The 13,612-nt window shown below is 43.3% G+C and overlaps 1 long non-coding RNA gene across 1 annotated transcript in view; it reads left to right on the forward strand.

Annotated features, from left to right (window-relative positions):
• The first annotated feature begins 2,567 nt into the window (after positions 1 to 2,567).
• The window catches only part of LOC115847391 (uncharacterized), a 155,119-nt gene continuing 144,074 nt past the window's right edge, over positions 2,568 to 13,612 (forward strand). Inside the window, exon 1 of the long non-coding RNA XR_009558971.1 lies at positions 2,568 to 2,723. This is a non-coding gene — a long non-coding RNA (uncharacterized lncRNA). The remainder of the gene's footprint in view (positions 2,724 to 13,612) is intronic.

A 13,612-nucleotide genomic window follows, 5' to 3' on the forward strand; every position in this document is an offset into this window, starting at 1 on the left:
TTGAGGCAGGAAACACAGGGCTGGGCCCAAAGACAGTCTTCCCATGTATCGACATTAAGCAGAAGGCAAACCACCTGCTTGTTTTGCACTTAATGAGGCCATGATGCATGGAAGAATGGCCTCTAAAACGGAAACTTTGTAGCATCTGAACAAGAAACTCTGACCATGAAAACTTGGAGCATGCACAACGAAAATGCACAGGTTACTGATGACACTGTATGACCTTCCATTTGTGGTGCTTGACTAGTAAAGGAAAATTTAAGGGAAAACAGCTCTTAGAGTGCATGTACAAGACCATGCACTTCAGTAGACGAATGCACAAGACCAGGGGCTGATGCAACCTGGTGCAATCCAGGCCACACCTCAGCCTTCCCCTCAATGAACATTCCACCCCTAATCAAAAAGACCCACCCATTCAAAGGGCTAAAAATAAGATAAAAGGGGGATCAAAAAAGTCCCCCTTTTGTGAGGCCCCCCACACTCTTCTTTGTGAGTGTAACTTTTGTTTCTGCCCTAAATAAACTGCTTCTTTGTTCTCTTTGCTCTTCAGCTGCGGGTTTTTTTTTTTCCTTTGTGTTTGTCAGCCAAATTCTTTTTGGACTAGTTGAACAAGAGCCTGGACTTTGGATAAAGCTTTTCCAGTATCAAGATCAAGATGCAAATTTTTAAAAAATTCAATATTTTCTATGTTTACCTAAAATTATTTTGCAAAAACAAGTTACATGTGTTTTTTCCTGCTGGGAAAAAGTGAAGAACGATGCTATGCAATTTATTTTGGAATACTACCGTCATTCGAGCTATGGTGTAAATTAAAAATTATACCTCAAAGTACAGTGAAGTTAGAAAAATGTTTTGGAAACACTGTAGCTTGGTTTTTGTTTCTTTTTTTCGTTTTGTTGTTGTTCATTTTTTTGAATCACACTTTTGAATGGCTCATCTGCCTGGGACAAAGCTTAGTTACTGTGGCATCAGGCACATTGGTTCAGAGAGAGGTAGTCATTACCTCTGATCAGTGGAGATTTCTGATTCTCCTCTCTATTGCATACACGGCTGGAACACCTTTTCTGGCCTCTTGCAGTTGGGTGAGACCTGCTAAGGCATTCTGACCAATGACCAGTGAGTGGACATATGTTTGCTGATTCTGGCAAGGAGCCTTTAGGCCAACCTTTAGGCCAAGGAACCTCTGGCAACCTTTCCTCTTCACTGGCATGGCAGCTGGCAATTTTTGGGATGGGAGCTGCTCTGTCAGCTTGCCCTTAATTAATGAAGATAAGCAGAGCCTCCCCTAGCAAACTGTGGGGTGAACTTTGAGCAAGAAACAAACTTTTGTTGTTTTAAGTGAGTGAGATTTGGGCATATTTGTTACCACAGCCTCAGCTAGCTTATCCTGACTGATACCCACATCCAGCTATCTGAAGACACTGTTGCCAAACTGTTAAAACCAAAAAAAAAAAAAAAAAAAAAAAAAATCAAAACATTGGAACTGGCGTATCTTTACAGACAAAATATTTTGGCTTGGCAAAAGTGTCCAGAAGGAAGTAGATGATGCTCTGTTTAGAGCATGAAGCAAAGGTACTGTTTTGGAATGTTCAGACAGACATACTCAAAATCATGTTCAAAATGCTCCACCTATCACCTGATTGGAAACATTACAAAGTATACAAGTTGACAGTGTTCCCCTGTGTATGTTGCATGCCCTGTGCCCACGTGCACCAGTTGTTTGGTTGTAAGGAACAGAGAGCATTTGATCAAATTCAGAGATGTTGGATTAATCGTTCAAGATCCAACTATGACATGATGGAGGCCACGCAAAGGGCCAGCTCTTTGGACTTTCTATTGCATATTGTTATTTTGAGCCTTACAAAGTTTTGTTAAACCATGAAGAGTGTGAAAGATTCTCTCCTATCATCACAGTTGATAGAATTTTCACAGAGTTTGCCTATCAATTCCTTGCTGAATTTTCATTATTTTACCATCATCTGTCTTATCCCCTCATTCATTTTGATTATCTGTTTTACCCTCCTGGGATATTTTTCTCCCAGTTTTATAATCTACTTTTTAGTGTTTGTATTTCTCTTATTTAGTTTCAGAATTTCTATAGAGGACGGATTCAGAAGTTGAGTTGGAAGGGAGGTCTGGGCTAGAGGTACATTTCTGTAGTACTTAAGAATGAGAAAATTTCAGTTGTGTATATCGAGGGATGCGATGCACGATATGGGGGAACAAAGCCTTCTCCCAGGCCGTCCGCTGTCACCATGACTACTATCATGCTGTAGAATATTTATGCTGAAGCAGTGGTTCCCCACCTTTCTTCTGTCTGTTCTGTTGAACAAGACTCTCACAAGCTTGTTTTCCATATTGTTGCAATCAGTGGAGAGAATAATGGATTCGGTATCTGATCAGTTAGTTAACTGTGAGACTTTGAACAAGTTGCTTAGCTCCTTAGATGGGGAATGATGATATGACTTTATTGAATTATTATAAAACTTACACAAGATCATGTCTGGGAATGGTTCTTATGGTGAAGGCCCAAGAAACACTTAATTCCATTCTTTCCCTACAGTTAATGAGAGAAGCAGCATAGCCCAGTGGTTAAGTGTGCAAGCTCGGAAGTGACGCAGCTGGGTTCCAATCCTAAATTCTGCCTCTTGCCAGCTCTGCATAAACTGGTGGCAAACTACTTCACTTCTGCAAGCCTCCTGCGCCATGCCTACAGATACAGGGTAAGACGGGACCTGATAAATTGTGGGATTACATGAGATAACGAATAGACACTGTTCAGGGGTGTTGTAAACACTCAAGAAATGATAGTTTTCATTAGCTTCATTATTAGAAACAAGTTTCTCATATCCAGTCTCTGTCTCCCAATACGAGCCCACAAACGCTGACCTGGAACCCTTGAGGCCGTATGTGTTTTGGAATTCAGAATGCTCTGGAAAGTAGAAAGATAATGTGGTGCATATACCATGCATTCCACAATGTCCCGCCCCCACTGGGGCCTGTGGTAGCACTGCACGATCAGCTGATGACTGCAGTGAAATACATGAATGTTCATGCTCAATGGGACGTGGGAAATTTGATTTGAGCATGCAATTTGAATTGGGAAATGCTCGTGTAAATAACCGGGGCAGCTGAATTGTGGCAGGTTTGTGCTCTACAGATTTTTTTTTTTTTAATCTCAGGGTCTTTAGAATAGAAGTTCTGCTATAGCAGCTTAAACCATCACAGGCCTTTGCACTCTGGTTTTGTGCTAGCTAGTTTGGCATCATTAACTGCCTGTCTGGAGTTTTGTAAGTTGAAGTTGCCTAATTAACTTGTACAGTTGGAAAGGAAAAAAATGACTGAACCCCCAAACAATACTATAATTTAGAGAAGTGACAAAATCTTAACCAAAAACCCCACAGGTTTTTTTTTTAATGTTTCTAGTAGCTTTATTCTTTTATTTTTAACATCTTTATTGGAGTATAATTGCTTTACAATGGTGTGTTAGTTTCTGCTGTATAACAAAGTGAATCAGCTATACATATACGTATATTCCCATATCTCCTCCCTCTTGCGTCTCCCTCCCACCCTCCCTATCCCACCCCTCTAGGTGGTCACAAAGCACCGAGCTGATCTCCCCGTGCTATGCGGCTGCTTCCCACTAGCTATCTGTCTTACATTTGGTAGTGTATCTATGTCCATGCCACTCTCTCACTTCGTCCCAGCTTTCCCTTCCCCCTCCCCGTGTCCTCAAGTCCGTTCACAGTTTTTAAGTAGGAAGGAGTATGGAATTATCTAGTGCAACTTCACCAATTAGGAACCAGAGAGAGTAAGTCTCTTGCTGGAGGTCATTGAGACTTTGGAAATGTGATAGCTTTTCCTGCAGCAACAAACAACCCCCAATCCCAGAGGTGTAAGTTTCTAGCTTATATTCCCTCAGAGCTGCAGGTGGCCCATGGCTCTCCTGGGCTGGGCTGGGCTGGCCCTGTTCCACATGTCTTCTCCAGGAACAGCCATCATCAGGGCCGCGCTGCTCTTATGCTGAATGATGGAGGCTCAAGAGGGGCAGAACCGAACCACAGGAGTGTCCTTGTAGCTCCGGCCTGGATATGGTGTGTGTCACATCTGCTTACCTTCCACTGGGCAAAACAGGTCTATCTGTGAACAAGATAGACAAAAGCCCCTTCCATCAGACTACCCATTGACTAGTGGGAAAATGATGTCCAGTGAACCAACAAATGCACAAGATGGTTATCACGGAGTGAATGCTGTGCAAGAAACAAATAAGGTGATGAGCTAGAATAACTGGAAGAAGTCACTTAGACAGCAAAGTCAGGAAAAACCTCTTTGAGGAAGTACTATTTCAACTGAAAGCTGGGAAGGGACTAGGCTTGTGCATAGACGGAAAGAGCAGAGAAAAGGGAACCTCAGGGCAAAGACTCAGAGGCAAGAAAGGGCTTGATGGGTCTAGAGCTTAGTCAGCAATCCAGAGTGAAGTCTGGATTGAGGTTACAGGGGTGGGTGGGGACAGAGCACGTGGAAACCTATAGGTCATCTCAGGAATTCTGGATTCCAATCTAAGAGCAGTGGGCAGACCGTGAAGTGTTGTCAGCAGAGCAATGGCATAACATGATTCACCATGTGAAAAGATCACCCTGGTTGTTGTGTGGACTGCAATGGGAAGCAGGTAGAGACACAGAAAAAAATCCCAATTTTTTAAGAGAGACCTTTGCTGAGCCTTGGACTGGCGGTAATGGCCGTGTGTCGGCAGAGGAGTGGATGGAATCAAGAGCGCTTTTGGCAAGAGAACCATCAGAACTTGTTGATATCATGGATGTAAGGTCTCATAGAAAGAGAGACTCACAGTTGACTCCATGGTTGTTGACATGAACAACTGGAAAGATGCAGAGGCCTTTTATGGAAAGGTGGATGATGAGGGAGGGGCATGGGGTTGGATAAAACTGGAGTTCTGTTAGAATTAGTGTGACACGCCCATTAGTGGGCTAAGCCGTCTATCTTCCACTAGACTGTGCTGTATCCTCAGTGTTGAGCCCGGTGCTTGGCGAGTATCGGGTGCTCAAAAAGCATTTGTTGAATGAGGGAATCTAAATGATATGCTTAAAAGCTACAGATGACTAATGGCTTCTAGAACAACAGATGATCCAAAGTCCATAGCAATAGCTAATTAAACCATTGCAATCCGATGTCCAAAATATTGTGTGCTAGAGACCCCCCTTCCTCTCCCCGTTAATTGAACAGGCCCTGTCTCTTTTGCTCTTGTAGCCCATTGTTCTTCAAATGTAATTAGCCTTTGTGTTTTGACAGTAAATGAGAAGCTGGTACTTTGATAAATGGCTTGTTTCTGGGAAAGGAGTATTTGTGAATACAAAACCCTGTCTTCTCCCCTTTCTTTCACACCTTTTCCTCTTGTGTTCGGAGGCCCTTGGGCTATACTAGTACCTTCAGGAGGGCCAGGTTTCTTAGGAAGGGATAGCAACACAGAAATAATAGTTATCATTTATTGAGCACCTGTTACATGAGCAGGTAGAAACATTATATGTGACAGACCAATCTTGAAAAGTAATTTAAAAAAAATCTTTGTGTTCCAGCTGAATAAACCAAACAAAGCTCAGAGAGTTAAAATCTCATAGTAACCAGGAGGCTGAGTTGAGATTCAAATGTGTCCAGGTTTGGGCTTCCCTGGTGGCGCAGTGGTTGGGAGTCTGCCTGCCGATGCGGGGGACGCGGGTTCGTGCCCCGGTCCGGGAGGATCCCGCGTGCCGCGGAGCGGCTGGGCCCGTGAGCCATGGCCACTGGGCTTGCGCGTCCAGAGCCTGTGCTCCGCGGTGGGAGAAAATGTGTCCAGGTTTGTCTGACCCCAAAGCTTGTGTCATTTCTGTGATTCTGTGTCTACCTTAATGGTAAGTATCGGCACCTTATTTGAGGCCCTCTATGTTCCTCATTAAAAAAATAGTTTGTTGAGATATAAGTCCCAGGCTATATAATCAACCCATTTAAAGTGTACAAGTCTATGTGCCTCATTTGTTAATGGAACAAATAGTTTCAGTTCTCATTCTTAGCCAGGAACAGCATCCTTCTGATTACTCAAGTCTGTTATCTCCTGTGATCTGGTCTGGTCTTCTCATCAACGCTCTGATGGGCAGTATGGGGGGATTATCACCTGCATCTACTGGTAGAGAAACTGACAATGTCACGAGGCTTGTGGTCAGCACATCTCAGTATGGAACCTAGGATGGTCTGACTGTCAAGTCTGCTCTCTTAGCTTTTACATGATCTGCTCTCTGAGAGCTGTATAGCTCTTCTCAACTGACAAAGATTATTTTTTCATGTCCATGATGTTATTTGAGAGCAATATGAAAGATCTTCTAAACCAATTCAGCTGGTTTGCCTTGTCCTGACCCAGAGAGCGACACTGAATTTCTCAAAACTGTCTGTAGCGACCTCACACACAATAGGATGGCCTCTTTCAAAAGAAGAGAAAATAACAAGTATGGTCAAGGACACAGAGAAATTGGAAACTTTGTGCACTGTTGGTGGGAATGTAAAATAGTGTAGCCACTATAGAAAACAGTATGGAGTTGCCTCAAAAAATTTAAAAAAAGGATTACCACATGATCCAGCAATCCCACTTCTGGATACATACTACCCAAAATTCAAAGCAGGATCTTGACTTTTTTAGCTTCCATGGATAAGCAAGTTCATACTGTATTTGCTTCTCGGTGTCTGGGTTATTTCACATAACATAATGTCCTCCAAGTTCATCCGTATTGTTACAAATGGCAGGATTTCCTTCTTTTTTATTCCATTGTATATATTTAGCACATCTTCTTGGAATCTAAAAAAGTCAGACTCATAGAACCGGAGAGGGGATGGTGGTTTCTAGGGACTGGATGTGGGGGAAATGAAGAAATGTTGGTCAAAGGATACAAACTTCCAGCTGGAAGATGAATGATGTACAGCATGGTGACTATAGTTAATCATACTGTATTGTGTACTTTAAATTTGCTAAGAGAGTAGATCTTAAGTGTTCACAAAAAAATGGCAACTATGTGAGGTGATGGATGTGTTAATTAACTTGACTGGGGTTATCATTTCACAATGTATATGTATATTGAATCATCATGTACACCCTAAATGTATATAATTTTATTTGTTAATTACACCTCAATAAAGCTGGAAAAAATAAAAAGAATAACATGGCATGGAAAACAAACTTAACATAAATAAAACACCAAAATGAAAAAAAGCACAGGATCTTGAAGAGATATTTGCATACCCATATTCATTGCAGCAAGAGTGGCAATAGCAAAGAAGTGGAACCAACTCAGATGTTCCATCAGTGAACGAATAGATAAAGAAAACGTGGTACATACATGCAAAAGAGTATTCAGCCTTAAAAAATGAAGGAAATTCTGACTAAGTCTGACTAAATGGACTAAGCTGGAGGACATTATGCTCAGTGAAATAAGACAACCACAAAAGGAGAAAGACTATATGATTCCACTCACAGGAAGTATCTAAAGTAGTCAGACTCATAGGAACAGGAAATGGAGAGGTAGGTGCCAAGAGCAGGGGAAGGAGGAATTAGTGTTTAGTGGGTACAGACTTTCAACTTTGTAAGTTGTAAAAGTTCTAGGGACTTCCCTGGTGGTCCAGGGGTTAAGAATCCACCTTCCAATGCAGCGGACGTGGGTTTGATCCCTAGTTGGGGAACTAAGATCCCACGTGCTGCGGGGCAACTAAGCTGGCACGGTGCAACTACTGAGCCTGCACACCACAACTAGAGAGCCTGTGTGCTGCAGTGAAGAGCCCGCACGCTGCAACAAAAGATCCTGCATGCCACAATGAGGATCCCACATGCTACAACTAAGACCCAACGCAGCCAAGTAAATAAATAAATTAAATTAAATTAAATTTTAAAAGATGTAAAAGTTCTAGCAATCTATTGCTGAACAATATGACTATACTTAACACTATTCAACTGGACACTTAAAAATGGTTAAAATGGTAAATTTAATGTTATTTTTTTGCCAGAATAATTTAAAAAAAATTCAAAAACTGTCTGTGGTGGACTTAGGACTTGAACCCATGTCTATGGAATCTCAGTGGAGTTCACCCTGAGGGAGAATGTTGTCTGCATTTCTTTTTTTGGCCAAGGTTGTGACTTTGTCTCAGGTTGGGCATGGTTTTTTTTTTTGCCCTAGCGCCCTTGAGAAGTAGAAGGGTGCTTTTGCCAGCCCTCAGGGAGAACCAGATGAACGGGGTGGACCTGCCAGAGAGTACCTATTGCAAAATGCTTTCACCTCCCCTGGGATGGAGGCTGCAAATGGCGCTGTGAGATAACCAAGGGTGGCACTATTAGTCCCACACAGAGAATCCAGACTCAGCAAGATTCATTGAGAATTCAAGATCACTTGGACATCAGTGGCGGAGAGGAGGCTAGACCCCAAGAATTCGAGTGCTGGGTCCAGTGTTAGTGAAGTGGGCAATGCAGCTCATTTTTAAGATTAGAACTTAAGAAAGAGGTAGAAAACTTGGATGCTTTCCTTATTTTTACTATTTTATCTAAAGAAATTTCTAGAACACCAAAGTGCACAGTTTTGTTGAGTTGTCCAGCCCTGACCTCTGATCCCAGTATGGATTAGTGACCTCATACTTGGACTTCCTTGCCGGCTGCTGGGCCACCAGACGGGTAGGAAGGTACCTCCTCCAGGCTGGAGGGGGGCCCTCCGAGCCCTCTCCTTCCAGCAGTAGATTTTCCTTTTTCATGCTTGAACTCCAGAGGCCCCCAAGGGCTTCTGCCTTAGTTAAAAATTAAACTCACAAATCATTTCTTAAACTGTCTCATAGGCAGCCAGATAATCACTGTCAGTAGCGGGTGGTCTGAGTCACTTCTGCTTTAATGCTTTTGGAAACATGGGCTTAGTCCCAGCCGGTTACACTATCCTCTACCACCTCTCTCGCCTGTGGCGAGACCTTGCTCAGAGAACTCTGCTCAAACGTTGTAATAGAGAGGTCCGTGTTCCCAGTTCAGAGTGCACTGATACGTCCTGGTCTGCCCCATTCCTGTCCCGACTCCTGTCTCCTGGAGCTTGTTGGTGCCCTGGGGGAATTGCTGGGGAACACCCTCACTTGGGGACCGGCCAACTGGTGGAGAAGGTCTTGAAGCACCGGCAGAGTGAAGGCCCACCACAAGCTTGAGTAGGCTTCCCTGTGAGCCATCCCGGGCCCTGGCCTCTGCTCCTGGGAACTCAAAGGGGGCCCCTCACAGCTGTCCTTTCCCTAGCCCAGGGCTTCCCAACCTTGGCGTTATTGACATTTTGGACGGGATATTTCTTTATTGTGGGGCGCTGTCCTGTGCATTGTAGGAGGTTTGGCAGCATCCCTGGCCTCTGCCTATGAGGTGCCAGTTGCAGCCCCTGGTTGTGATAACCAAAAGTGTCTCGAGACTTGGTCAAATGTCCCCTGGGGGCACAGACCCCCTGCTGAGAACAACAGCCCTAGTCTGTTGGCCTCTCTAAGGCCAGTCCTTTAAAGTCATTCAATGCAAAAAAGCTTATTCTACTGCTTTCCTCCTCCAACAGGGATTTAGATCGAAAAGGAAGGATTCAGTCCTTGGAAACCGAGAAGAGCCTGTTTATTCAGTGGAGGGTGGGGCTGGCTGGCTGTGAAAAGTCAAGTCCCTTTCTTTCCTTCTGGAGAAGCTACCACTACATAGGAGTGAGGGTGGCCAGCCAGGATCTTGGACAAGGGCTGTGTGTCTGGAGCCCATGCTTTTAACCACCCTGCTCCCTGCGTCCTCCGAGGACTCACCTCAGTGGTGGTTTGGAGAAGGACGCGGGGGCCACTGGGCATAGTTCACTAACCAGCTGTGTTTCCCTGGGACAGTCACTCCTCCTCTCTGGCCCTGGCAAAGTGAAAGGGGTGAGTTAGATAATCTCTACCATTATTTTCAGCTCTGATGATTAGTTTGCCCTGTCTTCCGGGCCCCGCAGAAGAGAGTCCTTGCTGTGTGAAGGCAGAAATCCATCCAACGAACAGGTCATGAGCTCCTCTTGGGGCCCAGGTGCTGTACTGGGTTACTAAAGATGAAGAAGAGAGAGCTCTGTGACTGAGGATCTCCTAGTCTCAAGGTGGAAACAGAGAGGCTAATAGGAACAACAGTGGGTTATTGTTCCTAAAGTAAAGGTACAAGCAGAGTAAGGTGTGGCTCAGTTAGAAATCCTCTCCGCATGGGGATCAAAGCTAGTGTCCGGAGCAGCTTGTTTCTTAGGGCCGTGGGAACTGGGCAGTCTTACTGTCACGGCATCTATCTGCTCTGGCTACCTATTGCTATATCTGTATCGATAACAAACCACCTCAAATTTAGTGGCTTAAAACAACTATTTTATTACATTGACAGATTCTGAGGGTCAGGACTTTGGGCAGGAAATATTGGGGCTACCTTGCCTGGGGCCTCAGTTGGGAGGGTTTGAAGAGCTGGTGATGACTCGAATAGGTGGGACCTGAAATCATCTGGAGGCGTCTTCACTCACAGGTCTACCATTTGGGCTTGGCTGGGACTGTCGACTGGGGTACCTGTAAGTGGTCTTTCCCAGTGGCTTGGGTTTCCTTTCAACATGGCGGCCTCAGGGCGGGCAGACTTCTTTCACAGTGGCTCATGGCTCCAAGAGCAAGTAGAAGCTGCCAGGTGGAAGACGCATGGCTTTGGATGACCTGGTGTTGGAAGTCACATGGCAGCCCTTCTGCCATACTTTTATAAGTTGAGGCAGTCATGAGCTCATGCGGATTCAAGGGGAGGGGACACGGACCCCAACTCTTGTGGTAGGAACATAAAAAAATTTGCAGCCATGTTTTAAAACCACCACACCATTCTTATTTCCATGTTCAGAGGTCTGAATTTCTCCAAATCTTTAGTAGAGAATCCCACCTGGAAAAATCTCTCCAGGTGTATTTACACCAAAAGCCTACTTCAATTAATCAATTCTAACGCTCCAATTACTCAGCTTATATTTTCAGACACTCTAATAAGCACCACAAATGAATAGGAATTAAACTGATGGTGCATCACCCTCTGCTATTAGAAAGACCACACTTGATTTCCCAAGCAGCCTTTCCCTTTGTGAGATGAGCTTCCTTCTCTCACCTCTGTTCAGCACAGGGAAGTGTTTCCCTGGGGCTGAGGTGGGGTTGGAGCAGGTGGGAAGGCTTCCAAGAAAATGTAGCAATTGTAATGAAGGTAAGTTTTAAATGAAGACTGGAGCCTTTTTGGTGGGTGCCTTTTTCGTGTTGGGAAAGACCTGGGTTCCTATCCAGCCTTTGCAGTCAACAACCTGGGCCTCAGTTCACTCATCTGTAGAGTAAGAGGGTTGGGCTTGATAATTTCTAACTCTTCCAACTTCAAAAATGTCTATGACTATAGGAATATTTACCAAGGGCAATTTTCTAACATCAATACCCAGAGGGAACACCCGTGTCATAATCATATTCATTTGAATAACTTGCCTTCAAGAAATACCGTCACACTCCTGGTAACCAGACCTTTTCCTCTGTATTTGCATAAATACACACATAGATTTTTACATCGTGGTATTATAATGTAGATTTTCTTCTGCAATTTCCTTTTTTCCCCACCACTGTAATATATACTGAAAAGCTTCCATGTCAGTACATAAAATTAAACTTAATTTTTTTCCCCTGCTATATAATAGTGCACCGTATAGATACACCATAAATTATTTAAATAGACCCCTTTTGATATAAATGCATGTCCCTTCCATTCTTTTGTCTTTATTAACAATGCTGCAATGAATAACCAAGTACATACAACACTTTTCTCCTATGCAGCTATATCTATAGAGTAAATTTCTAGAAGCAGATTTACTGGGTAAAGGCTATGGGCTTTGTAATTTTGATAGATATTGACAAATTTCTCATCATAGACATTATACCAATTTATTCTTCCATCAATAATATATGAAAGAGCTTTTTCCCCTCACACAATGTATGATCAAACTTTGTAATTCTTGCCACCCTGATAAAGTGAAAATGGCATCTCATTGTAGTTTTAAGTGACATTTCTCCTTGGTGAGAAAGTCAGCACTTTTCTTATATGTAAGAGTCCTTTGTATTTCTTTTTCTCAGAAATGTCTCCTTGTAGACTTTTGGAAGGAGATGCACTTAGATCATTTTTAACAGATATTGTTGAATTTGTCTGATAGATCCACTAAATGGCATTGCTCTGTCCTCCTCTTTATACCAGTTTCTGATGTCGCCTGTAAACCCTAAGGCCGATGGAGACATCCTCAGCCTAGCAATCCACCCCTTTATATGAAGCTTTGCCTTTGGGTGGGCTGGAGCAGGACAGCTGCCAGAGGGACCTCCCCCAGCCATGAACTGGTTTGTATTTGCGAGGACAACACTGGGGAGATCATGTAAAGCACCGAAGCCTCTCTCTGACCCTCCCATGCAGTCTTGTCCACCAGACTCAGGAAACGACTGCACTCCCTTTTTGATGAAGCCTGTTTCTTCATAGTACATTTTGTTATCATTATGGGTTTTGACTTTTTTTTTTCAGTTATACATATATATACATTCTTTTAGTGTGTGTGTTCTTTTCCATTATGGTTTATCATAGAATATTGAATATTCTGTGCTATACAGCAGGATAAACTTGTTGTTTATCCATTCTATACATAAAAGCTTACGTCTGCTGACCCCAACCTCCCACTCCATCCCTCCCCCAACCCCCTCCCCCCTGGCTACCACCAGTCCGTTCTCTATGTCTGTGATTCTATTTCTGTTTCATAAATAGGTTCATTTGTGTCATATTTTAGATTCCACATGTAAGTGATACCATATGGTATTTGTCTTTCTCTTTCTGACTTACTTCACTTACTACGGTAATCTCTAGTTGCATCCATGTTGCTGCAAATAGCATTATTTTGTTCTTTTTTTATGGCTGAGTAGTATTCCACTGTATATAGGTACCACATCTTCTTTATCCATTCACCTGTTGATGGACATTTAGGTTGTTTCCATATCTTGGCTGTTGTGAATAGAGCTGCTATGAACATAGCAGCATGTATCTTTTTGAATTATAGTTTTGTTCAGATATATGCCCAGAAGCAGAATTACTAGATCATAAGGTAGTTCTGTTTTTGGTTTCTGAGGACCCTCCACACTGTTTTCCACAGCGGCTACACCAACTTACATTCCCATTAACAGTGTAGGAGGGTTCTAAGGGTTTTGTCATTAAAAACAAGAAAACCGACTTACAGTCTTTCTAGAAAAAGTCAAACATTGACCAGTTTCATCATTTATTGGCATCAGTTTTTCTACTGGTGATGTTGGTGATACATTTCTTTTTTCTCAGCAGCTCCTTCATCCTTGCTTTTCACGGTTTACATGTAGAGATTGAAGGAAAGCCAGGTTTGGCTGTAAGCCTAGGGCCATGCTCACCAACACAGTTAATCAGAATTTGAGGTCAATAGCCCCCTGCTCAGCCAGGGATAAAGAAGATACTCTACGTAGATTGTCATGTGACCTTAGTGTTTGGTACTTAGTGTCTGGTACTGGCCTTAGTGTCTGATACAGATAGAGTAGGGGG

This window comes from Globicephala melas, chromosome 15 (genome assembly GCF_963455315.2).
Source record: "Globicephala melas chromosome 15, mGloMel1.2, whole genome shotgun sequence".
Taxonomy (NCBI): Eukaryota; Metazoa; Chordata; class Mammalia; order Artiodactyla; family Delphinidae; genus Globicephala; species Globicephala melas.